The sequence below is a fragment of the Olea europaea genome, chromosome 6 (assembly GCF_002742605.1).
Source record: "Olea europaea var. sylvestris chromosome 6, O_europaea_v1, whole genome shotgun sequence".
Taxonomy (NCBI): Eukaryota; Viridiplantae; Streptophyta; class Magnoliopsida; order Lamiales; family Oleaceae; genus Olea; species Olea europaea.
In genome coordinates this window covers 2,826,619-2,838,991 of record NC_036242.1, presented here as the reverse complement: position 1 = coordinate 2,838,991, position 12,373 = coordinate 2,826,619, and the positions used below count along the sequence as shown (strand labels likewise).

The following is a 12,373-nucleotide window of genomic DNA, read 5'->3' as shown; positions in this document are numbered from 1 at the left end:
TTTTTTTTTCTAATTTTTTCAATTTTGGATCAGATATCCGATAACATGACGGATCGAATATGGATTTAATAATCAAATATCCCTTGGATTATCGGATAGGATCAGATAAGATAAATTTTTTAGCATATCGGATCAAATTTGGGCAGATTTGATCCATGTCCGATCCATTTACAGCCCTACCTCCAACATCTCTGACGGAAAGAGGAAGCTTTGTGCTCGAAGTAAAGTTTAATTGTTTCAATTCTCGGGGGATCCACCAAAAATTCGAGTTCCTTCTGGATTACTCTATGCTTTGCATGATCTTATTGAATGCTTTTGTAATTTAATACATCTTCATATGTTCGAGTCATTCATAGAGATATGACAAAGTCATATGTGATGATAGTTTTAACATTACTCAAGAGAGATTATTAAATAAAATAAAAACATTGGTCTTCAATTCAAATAGCTGTTATCGACTTGAATTAATATTAAAATGAAAGAATAATGGGGAATTCGAAGTTTACATGCTTTTAATTAATTGAGTCTCCTAAACGCTTCTTAATTAGGTAAAAGCTTTATATTTAGTTCGTTATAGGTTTAATTTACTATCATAAAACTGAGCCCTTGTTTGAGTCCCATTTTTGTAAGATAATATATTTTGGAATAGAGATTTTTTGGAGAACGTGTGATTCAAAAATAAGGAAAAAATTTCGATTTACGTGTCAAATTATTTTATGGAAGAATGTGTAGTTGAATATGAGTTTTTGAAAAAATAGAAGCCAAACATTGGCTCAAGTAATTTTGCTGTTTGGTTAAAGTTAGTATCAATTGGAACTAAATTAAGTACGCAGCTCTCATGGGAACGATATTGACGTAGGATGCAATGAACAAGAAGAAGATTGACAAAAGAAAGAGAGAGAGGAGGAAGAGAAGACGCGGAAAAGAATAATGAGAATTTAGAGGGAGAATATCAACTTCATTTATATCGAAGTTGTCTCAATTAAAATGCATAAGCCCTCTCCATATAAGGTTTCAAAAAATGTATTCTAAATAGAATAAATCTAATCAAATCCTAGATAATCTAGTAAATTAACATAATAAAATCCCACGAAACTAGAAATAAATCCTAAAAACCTTTTTCAAAATAAGAGAAAAGTAATCGTATACATCTAATATGATATCCATCAGATACTCCACTAATTCTTTATTATTTGGTTTCTTCACTATTGAATGAAAATACATAGCAAAGAAAGACAACAAATTAGGTTCATCGCTAGATCTGGAAGATCTAAAGAAACTAAATCTTTAGCAACAACATTTAGCTATGTTTATTTTATATACTACTCTCTTTTAACTTAATTCTATGAAAACTGTGTGACTCTTATGGACGATAGTCTGTTTAGGTCTATGTAAAATATAGACCATCTAAGTCATATTTTCCCTAATTTATCGTCAGTATTTGCCACCTCAACTTTGCGGCGTGTATTCTTATTTTTTATCTTATCTGATTCAGTCTGATCAAACATTTATCTTATCGTCTTCATTTCTTCTACATGTATGTTATGGAGATTTTGACCTTTAATAGCCCAACACTCTGAGCCATTTAACATAGCATGTCGAATTTCTTGTAGGGACTGATCAAGTGTAATCCAGTTAGGATGTTAAAACATACAAAGCCGCTGTTTTTCAAGTCGAAAATTAAGGTATTTGACCATTTTTTTTTTTTTTTTTTATATATGGCTAAACCTATTGACTTTTCCTTCTCGAGTAAGCAAAAAACTCTTAACAAACTTTTTTCCCTTAATCTTGTCTGTAATTAGGCTAGCCAAACTATATCAAGTAAAAATTGATGTGAATAAAAACTTCTTCTCTCTCATTGCACAAGGTCTAGTTGGACTAGTCCTAATCTTGTCCTATTAATAGAGTTTCAGAATATAATAAATAGTCCCTGAAGTTTCAAAACAAAATAAGTTCATCCTTCCAGCATCCAACAAGTTAATCCCCAAGTTTCAATTTATCACAACTTGGTCCAATTTCTAGATGTCTATAAATATAAACATCAAAATTTGCCCCACAGCATGTGCTTCTGTTTCAAATGTATTCAAGTAAGATTACCTAATAATGTTTCCGAAAAGACGAAAAAGAAAAGATAGAGGAATCACCGCAAAATACAAATTATCATCAATTCTAGAAATCTATTCCCTTTTTGCACATGAAAATAAAAAACAATGAACAATAACTGACGCAAATGCTATATGAGAATTATAGAAGAAGGGAAAAGGGAGATAAGAGGAGAAAGGAGGGGAAAAGGGAGAAGAAGATAGGAGCAGGGACAAGCTAGACAATCTTTCCTCCTAACGAAGGTTAAGCTCAAAAAGCAAAAACTTTGGCCGTTCATCTTCAAAAACTTCAGTTGGTTGCACATAATGATGAGCACAAGGGACTAGCATTGTAGACTGAACTATATAAAAAATTAATTGCAACAATGAAGGCTCGAATGAACCCTGATAAAGAAACAATTCTTCCACTTTTGAAAATATAACTTTCATTTTTAGTCGAAAACATTTTCTTTATCATTAACTTCACGTATTTAGGAAATTAAATCAAGGAAACACACATGAAAGCATAGAAATTATGATTAAGATTTCCTAACCTATGTTGCACATCAAAAATAAGTTCATAAGTGTCATAATTGAAAAGAATTTTTCTTTTAATCGTGTCATGAAAAATAGGAACATTGACTACAAAAGTGGGAGCAAATATAGTATGTCAATAATTAGTAGGTAACAATCGAATATCGATCGGGAAAGTGTGCACGCAGATAATTGGCTTAGAAAAAAATTGTTGCAACTCGAGAGGTATCGATCATTTGAGGTAACGTCACAACAAAATCAACTGTAAAAACACATTCAAGAGTAGGCAAAACGTTTGAAAGAGATGACACATTCAAGAGCAAAAATTTCATTTTCTTCTTCAAGATGAGGACTAACACCAATAGACTTCAAAAGTGACTAGAGTGGTTAATTATATCAAAAGTCAATGTAATAGGAGATACAAGACAATTGAGACTAACACAAATAGACTTAGGAAGTGACTGGTGTGGTGTGTTTGAGCTTTCACATAATTGATTAAGTCCAAATGATATGTACCAATGGTTGGCCAGAGGATAAGCCTCATCTAAGGATTGGGGACTAGGAATGTCGTCAGGCAAAATTTCATGATCCAAATCATCGATAAACCTAGAAGTTGTGATATAGATAGCCTCATAAATATAACAATTGTTCAATAACTCTTCAAAATGTGCTAGATACTCACTAACAGTGGAAGTACCTTGCCTATAGTGCAAAAAGAACTGATTTCGAAAATACACAGGTGCTTATTTATTGCTCAAAATACATTTTATCTCACTCTTCAAAGTGATTGAGTTTGAGCTAGACGATTGCATAAAAAGACTTCCAATAACATTTAGCTGAACCGACAAGTGACTGATTAGCATAACAAATTCGACGTGAATCACTCAAATTGTGATAGTTGAAAAATCTTTCAAAATGTCGAACCAATCTAGAAATGAGTATGGACTAGTCCAACCATCAAGTTTCTAGGTTGTGATTTAACTTGTTTACAAGGATAATGGACGATGTCAACATAGGTCCTAGATGACAGGTAATAGTATTGAAAAGGTAGCGTGGAAAACATACTATTGTGATAGTGACCTAAGGAGTTAGTGTAGGTATAAGAGTTGTTATGAGTCACACATGAAAATTTTTTAATTTTTTTTTAATTGGAAACTTTGTAACTAGAAATTAAATGAAATTTGACAAGCCAAAACAAGCTTATGACCAATAGCAATTTCAAGTTGGCACGACTCCAGTGGCAAAGCAGTGAATGACTTGTCTAAACGGTCGTGTCAATCAACAGGAATAAGAGATCACATGCAAATAGGGCCAGAAAATTCTCTCTTTTTTTTCTCTTTTATTTTCTATTTCTTTTCGACTTTTTTTAATTTTTATTTTAAAATATATAAATAAACTAAATAGAAATAGAACTGAAGGTTAATATTAAACAAAGCAAGACCAAAATTGGTGATTGGTAAAAATCTGATGTCGTCTGAGTAGTTGGTGGTGAAGGGGCTTGCCAGAGAAAATAGAAGCAATTGCGTTATAGGAGCTGTGGTGGTGTCGAGTTGTTGGCTGCGTGAAGTATAATGGCGAAGGTGAAGTTTTACTTTCAATTTCAGCGTTGGGAATGACTGATGGGTTTGCTGATGTTTGGTGTATCGACAAATTTGGGAAAAGGCATTGTGAGGGCTAGATGAAGTGTTGACGACGGGTAATGGTAGGTGGAGGACGAAGGTAATGGTGGTAGTTGTAGACGGCGATGACAGAGTGGTGAAGGAGCTTGATGATGGCTAGGACTGTCGATATATTGGATTTTAATTCGAATTCAATTCGAATCCGATGAAATTAATGGGAGATGGATTTAAGGTCTCAATCTGATAACCGATGGACATCCAAATCCGATAATTAGTTAACTAAATAGATCAAATATGGATATAGGTCAATCTGATCTTCGAACAACCCGATCCGATTTATTATAATAATATATAACATTTTTTATATACCTTAAACGTAATTTTTAAATAATAAATAATAGTATAAAATAGTATAATATTTTTAATTGAAAATTTTGAAGAGATTTAATTTTTTATTAATTAAAATAAGATAAAAATAATAATTAATTTATTGATTAGATTTATCATAGTAATTTGTTTTATAACATAAAAAACTAACAATTAATTTGTCCAAAATAAGTTACTTTGTTAAAATTGATATTGCTTGTAATTAAAATCATATTGGGACTCTGATTTTTAATGAAAATAATAAAGTAAACTAGTAAACACTTAGAATCGACAAATGATTTTGATTAGTATCCTACATTGAAAGATTGAATCCTTTAAAAAGTTAGTATCCCATATTGGAATATCACTTAAACATTCCAAGAGGAGTGTCCTTTAAAAAGGAGTTAAAATGAGCATCACTTGGAAAAAAAATTGATTTGGACTTTCTAATATAATAAGTGAGCCCATCAAGATAGTTCAAATATTTTTTCAAATAAATAATTAATTAAAATCTTGTTGAGGTTATGATTTTTAATGAAAAAATAATATTTTTTTTATTTTTCTAATTTTTTAAATTTTGGATCGGGTTATCAGATCGGATATCTTATCACATAACTAATTGGATATGGATTTAATATTCAAACATCCGTCGAATTATCGAATCGGATAATTATTTTTAACGGATCGGATTGGACTTCAGTAGATTCGATCCATATCCGATCCATTTAAAGACCTAATGACGGCGGCCGTTTGGGCTAAGGATTGGAGTTAGAATGTACTGGGTTTGGGTTATGGATAGTGGGTGTGACTGAGTATATTGGTATGTGTGGCGGGTTTGGGGTGAGTATTTGAGTGATGATGGTATTATTGGGCTAAATTGGCTAGTCTGTTAGGCAAGTCATAGGGAGAGTTAATCGAGTTGGGCCGAATGGTGAATGGAATAGGGTTATGTTCGGCTGTTTGTGATAATGGTAGTGTATACAGGTGCCTGATGGGCTTAGGCTAAATAGGAATTTGTTTGATTGGGTTGAAATATTTAATTGCACGGTTTGTATGTGGCTTGTATTCAAGTGGGCCGGGATTGGGTTTCTAGGGTTGGACTTCTGTGCCTTGAAGAAGCAACAGCAACATGTAATATGTAGTTGAAACTCCATTTGTATTTTTGCTGGGCTTCAGTGATTGAATAGAGGTGGCAGCCATTTCATGGGTAAATAGTTTCGGTTTCCGCAACTCCCTTTTTTTGAACAAAATGTAAAAAATTTAAGAAACTGAAAACAAACTTTACTACTGCTGCTAATCCTTTTTGTCTTAATTGAGTGGGAAAAGTTGGTGATGGATGTAAATGGTGGTATAATTGAGATTGGTTTATTAGTGTTGGTAAAAGGAAACGGCTTTATCTATGACGTAGGGTGCTATATGAGAATTATAGGAGAAGAGAAAAAGGGAGATAAGAGGAGAAAGGAGGGGATAAAAGAGAAGAAGAGGGAGAGAGGAAGATTGAAATTGGAGGAGAAATCAATTTATTTCATATATCAAACTTGATAATTACATTGCATAAGACCCCTTTATATAGGGTTCCAAAAAACCCTATTCTAAGTAAAATAAATAAATAAATAAATAAATTATAAAAGGTAATAAATCAAACACTAATAACGTTTTCTAAACTACGCATTAAAATTGAAAACTAAATAAACATAAACTCCCTTCTAATTCTCCATCAATAACACTATAAAGCTACAAGCATCAACTAGATGATTGATAAGGTCCGATTTCAATGTATAATGGTAAACGGTCGAAAACCAACATCTTTCCAATTTCCAACACCCAAATGGAACTATAATTTCACACAATATTTATGTACACCTAATCGTATATTGTAAAATCTCTCCCTCTCTCTCAATCTACATTTGGAGCTTGGAAACTATTTTTCCTCTTCATAGGCTCTTCAAATTCTTGTGTACTATGGTGACAAAGAATTATGAGAGGTTGCACTGTGATTCATTTTTTTATATTAGTACATGGATTAGGTTGTAAACCTCAAGAGGAAAACAATGTCTTCCTTCATTCTTGATGTTTAAGCAAGATCATTCTCATGAGTTTATTATTTTTAGATTCCCTTTTTTACATCCCCTTGTCCCCTATGTCGCAATATGGGGTGAAAAAGGAAATAGAGGTGTGGATCTCTCACTTTTGGCATAGCTGCCCCTAGTAGCAGTTTGCACGACATGCTATTATAGACTAATCAAATTGCTCGTTTGAGATACTTTAGCTCTAATACTATATTGAGACTTATAGTTTTATCTTAAAAGGTTGCAGTTCTTAATTAAAGACCTTAGATTTTTTTTAGATCCAAAATGAATTATACTGTATTGTATTTAGAAGAGCAAATAAAACAAGTGACATCCCTTGAAAAGGGTATTAAAATTCTTGATCTTATCTTCAGGTGGGTGCTCAAATCTAAAACAAGAAGAAGTCATTGTCCCAGTCTTAAAATGCTTAAAGCTCAAAATCCATGATAATAGCAGAGTCTTAAACATTTTTCCAGCATTTATTCTTCTTACTATTAACCACATTTGCCCATAGTAAATTCCATTTAATTTTTTTCTTTCTTATTTTCAACCACACAATCTTCCATAAAATAATATTACATGTGAATCGAAAATTTTTCCTACTTTTTCAACCACTCATTTAAAAAAAAAAAAAAATATATATATATATATTATTCCACACATTTTCATTTCAAAAAATGGAGGCCAAATGGGGGCTAAATTACATCACATAAATCCTGTTCCCTCAATGCATTGATGGGGAACTTCTTTCTTCTATGTAATCTACCACAATGATATAGCATGAGCAGTAAGGTGATGAAACATCCTAAATCAAGACTAACCACGAACAATTTCTCCTCTCTCCACTATTCCATTGGTAAATAGCTTCCAGATTTGGCTTAAAAGCACACCATGGTCGTTTCAAGTCATATTTGTAGCTTAGTGTCCGATGTGAATCCTAGTAGAGATACTATATGGAAGACTTTCCAAATTAAATACTTATTTTGAGAAACGTAATTAGAATTTTATTTCATAGGTTTTAGAGTAGTTTTTATTATTTATTTAGTTGTTATCCTCCTTAAATTATGTTACTTGAGTTAGCACTAGCGGCCATTGACTATCTACCATCGACTACAATAAAATATTAAGAGTCCTTTGCTTGCAAAAAAATACATTTTGGAATAGTGATTTGATGGGGAATGTGTGACTAAAAATAAAGAATAATTTTGAATTTACGTAAAATATTATTTTATTAAAGAATATATGGATGAAAAGAAAAAAGAAAAAATGTATTTCGAAAAAAGTAGGAATAAAACAAGGCCTAAAGTATAAATAAAACAATTATTTTGTTCAAACTGAATATATACAATTCGGTTATAAGAATAAACAGAACTCATCAAATGACATTGTTGTCAAGTCTTGTATAATTCAAAAGAAGAGTGCGAATTCAAATCTTAAAAATTGTTTGCATTAAAACAATCAAAACATAACAAATATTATTTTATTAGATCTAGTGACAAAATTCAAGAGATACCATGATAGTTAAGTTTACAACAATCCTTGCAAGAGATCACGGGTTCGAATCCTCATTTGTCCTTCTTCCTATTGAATTTTGGTAAAATTTATAGAATAAAAATAATACATAACAAATCCCTTCACAAGGGATTCAAACTTGATACTTCAAGTACATTTATGTCGTCCCTAAACCAACTGAGTTACAAGGATGTTTGAAAATAGGATCAATTACCAGAAATATAAGGTAAAATTTTAATCTATTGTTAACGAAAAAGATTTCTTCCAACGGATTCAACTAGGGCGGTCGTCCTAACTGGCCACCACCTAGATCCACCACTGCTTGATACCTAAGAGGGTTCATGAATTGTAATAGTTGGACATAATTATTGAATAAACTCATATTCACCTCTAGTTTCTCTTTATTCTTTCCCCTTTCTGCTCCTTTTCCTTTCTAAAAGTCTCATTCTTGTTCATTGCTTTATGCATCAATTACTCTATCCTGTAATTGTTTTTAATGGATAATTAGTTATTTGCATCACATTTTGAGCTTCATCAGTTATAACATATATCCATAATCACTTCTTCCAAATAAGTACATCTGTTAATGATCCAAACAGGGAACAAGAGGGCCAAAATTAAAATTCCATACCCGAAGCTCAAATATTAATAAACGAAAGAAACTTGCAGCTTTGCAGTCTAAAAATGCTGAAAATAAATTAAGTTTCATCACTACAACTTCCTCTTTGAACAAAAGGAAGATTTAGCTCATTTAAAATGTTAACTAAACTTAATAGTGGACTAAAAACTGAGAAGCACCGAGGCACTATTGGCATTAGCATATTGGTGTCCAACACATAACGGACACAGGTATGTCTCCGACACCTAGTCGACGCGTGTTGGAGGTCCCTCGGGCATGTCGGAGACAATGAAAAAATGAAGTCGACGGTTGAAAACGGTAAGCAAAATCGGAGGTTGCACACTCATTAAGAATAAATGAAAAGATGGCTAGAAGAAGTGATTGAGGAGGAAGAAGAAATGTAGAAGAGGCGTGTTTAAAAAGGTTTTGGAAATGAAGAGGCATTGTATATGTTTTAAGAATAAAAGACGTGTTTGGAATTTGGGAACTAAACTCTATGATTGAAATCTACTATTCAAGTCATATGTGTTGGTCCCCAAAACATTAAATAGTCCACATAATTTTCTTTTTCTAAATCTATTTGATTGGCTTTCCTTTCAGTTTTACCCTTAACAAACCAAAAAAATTATTTTTTACCATTTTACCCCCGATGAAAATAAACTTACAAAGGAAATCAAATCTTCAATCCCCTCTCTTTGTAATGGTAATACATGAAAATTGTAAAAAAAAATTATTACTTAAGACTATTAAATTAAAAAAATAATATTTTAATCAACGTGCCAACTATGTATTACATCGGAACTTTTTCAAAAAATCACATGTCAACGTACATGTCCGACACGTGTCCGTGTTAATCGGGAATTTAAGAACATTTGCATGAACCTCAAAGTATCAGTTAGAGCATGTAGAGCAACTTTCGATGCAGTGTAAGGATCTACCCATGTACAGGGGCCAAAACGGTGATGCTTCCGGTGTTCACAATTTTTCCCTTCTTCCTAGATACCATTTGAGGGACCACGGCTTGGATTAACCTCAATGCACCAATGTAGAAAAACACAATAATGACCTTAGTGAAAAAAATGTATGGGATGCCAAAGAAATTAACAAGTAGTTTAGCAATTAATTAAATACAACTGTTTATCACCCTAAAGAAGAATAAGGACATTAACAAAACATATTCATATTTTGAAACATAAGGAATACAGAAAAACGTGAAAAGTGATCTCATATTGCTAATTTTAGGGAAGAGTGCTCTGGCACATAAATTGTAAAATCATAAAGGAAAACAATATTCAATATCACTCCAATTTTAGGCGCTAGAGAGAAAGGAGTTATGTACTAATCACGAACATGGCAAGAGACTTGAATATGAGGGCCTCTGTGATCAGAACCAATACTCCTATAACAGCGGTCTTACAGCAAGAAAATACCTGAAAATTTGTAGCCCAAAAGTAATCACAAAGACCTAACTAGATATATTAAAATCTGTTCAAATAAATTTCTGCTAAGAACAATGCTCTCTCTAACTCCCCCCCCCCCCCCCCCTCCCACCCCCCCCCCCCCCCCCCCCCCCCCCCCAATTAGGGGGTGGCTTTGCTACCTAAACCACTTGATCCTTTTAAAATTGCCACCAACCCACCACCCACACAAACCAGCAACCGGCCACCAACTAATATGTACACTAAAGTTCCCCTTAATTTGACCAATTTCTACTTGATTTATCTCATGTATTGCCCATTATATTGGAACAAAACTTGCTTGTTTTAATAACATGCCACCACTTGTGGCTTTGATTGTTTTTAAAAAAAATTGTCATCAACCACTTCCAAAACTATGTAATTGAAATACACAGTCATTCTCATCATTGATAATAGCAAAAAGAAACTACTATATCAACAACAATAACCTATATTTTCTTCATGAAAGGTGAACTCTATCTGCATTTAACCTCAGACAATAAAATCAGATGAGATAAATATGAAACACAATTTTAAACTTTGAAAAGTATCATCTTGAGCCAGACCAGTCCAAGAAATAACTAAATGATGCAATCATTTAGTCATCAAGTGCAAATACAGTAACACAGTAGCTACAAGACATCTATATCAACTTCTTGAATACAATTCTATCAGCATTTAAACTAAAACAATAAAATAAGACAAGAGAGCAGATATGAAACCCAATTGAAACGTTGAAAAATATCATCTTGATTTGGACAAATCCAAGAACTAACTATACATTCATTGGATCATCAAGTGCAAATAATAGTATCACAATTGCTACAATATGTTGGAAATATTGAAGTAATGAAAAATAGACAAAAGAAATATGGCAACAAGATGAAATGAAATCAAAAAATTGCCAAAAACAAATATGAAGGTTCGAAAGCGGGATCGCTGTCCTCAAACGTTATTTGCCCCTTCTCCAATGTTTTCGAGATGTTGAAAGGTATTTCGGCAAATGGTTTGAAAGATTGTAATAAGCCTTGTAAAGAATTTCACCTTGTAGGGATTTTGATTGTTCTTAAAATAAAGTATGGATTGCAAGATATTTTTCTAACATCTTTCCGTGACACTTGGCTCTCCTATATATAGCCATCGACTAGAAGTAAAAAATGGTGCCAAAAAATCAAGCAAAAAAATAACCCATTTCAAATTTACAATGGTAAAAAAGGTTGAAAAATTGTACCATGCGACCGCATGGTTCACCTATGCCAAGACCAAATGGTCTCGGCATATGGCCATGCGATCGCATGGCAACGCATGGACCATTTTTATTTTTATTTTTATTTTTTCAAATTCTTGTTTGGTTCGAACAACATAATCACAACACAATACATCCATATCCACTTCTTGAATCCAAATATAATCCAGGCTCCAACAAATTCATAAAAAAAAGGCCGAAAAAGCATTTCCAAGCACCTTACAAACGAGCCCACCAAGAATTAACAACAATAGTTTCAGTTCAAGTAATCTAAGTTAAAATACAGCCATAAAAGTAACACAAAAAGGCCAAAAATATTCTATTACGATAAAGATTAGTATTAAAGATTTGTTTAATTGCTGACAAAGGGACCTCAGCAAGGGGACCAATGCATTGTACTCCAGCATTATTCACTACAATATCTATGCGGTAAAGCTTCTCCAGAGTAATCGACAGTGCGAGATGAACACTCTCGCCGGAAGATACGTCAAGCTCTTGGAGGACGAATCGTGGGTCATCTTGAACATTAGACATAACCGGGCGGTGGCCACCTCCAGACAATTCTTCGAGGCGAACGCACGGGCCGGCTCGTGGACTATGCCCCTCCCCTCCCCCGGAACATCCGGTTATTATGACTAACCGTTTCTCATAAAGATTCATGAACAGAGCAATGTTGTGGAATTCTGCAAATGAACGTGATTTCTAGAGTTTCCTTTTTGGCTGTGAGACTGAGATTTTGAGCCGGTGACACAGATGGTCACCCAAGTTATGGTGTTAGTTTCAGTTTGGTCACCAAACATCTTTTTATTCTAAGTTAGTCATTCTACATTTATTTTTATATACCAATTTAGATATATATATATATATATA

At 33.1% G+C, this 12,373-nt stretch overlaps 1 pseudogene; it reads right to left on the bottom strand.

The window, feature by feature from the left end:
- Positions 1 to 12,373, bottom strand: part of LOC111395005 — a 52,300-nt pseudogene that overhangs the window by 38,902 nt on the left and 1,025 nt on the right.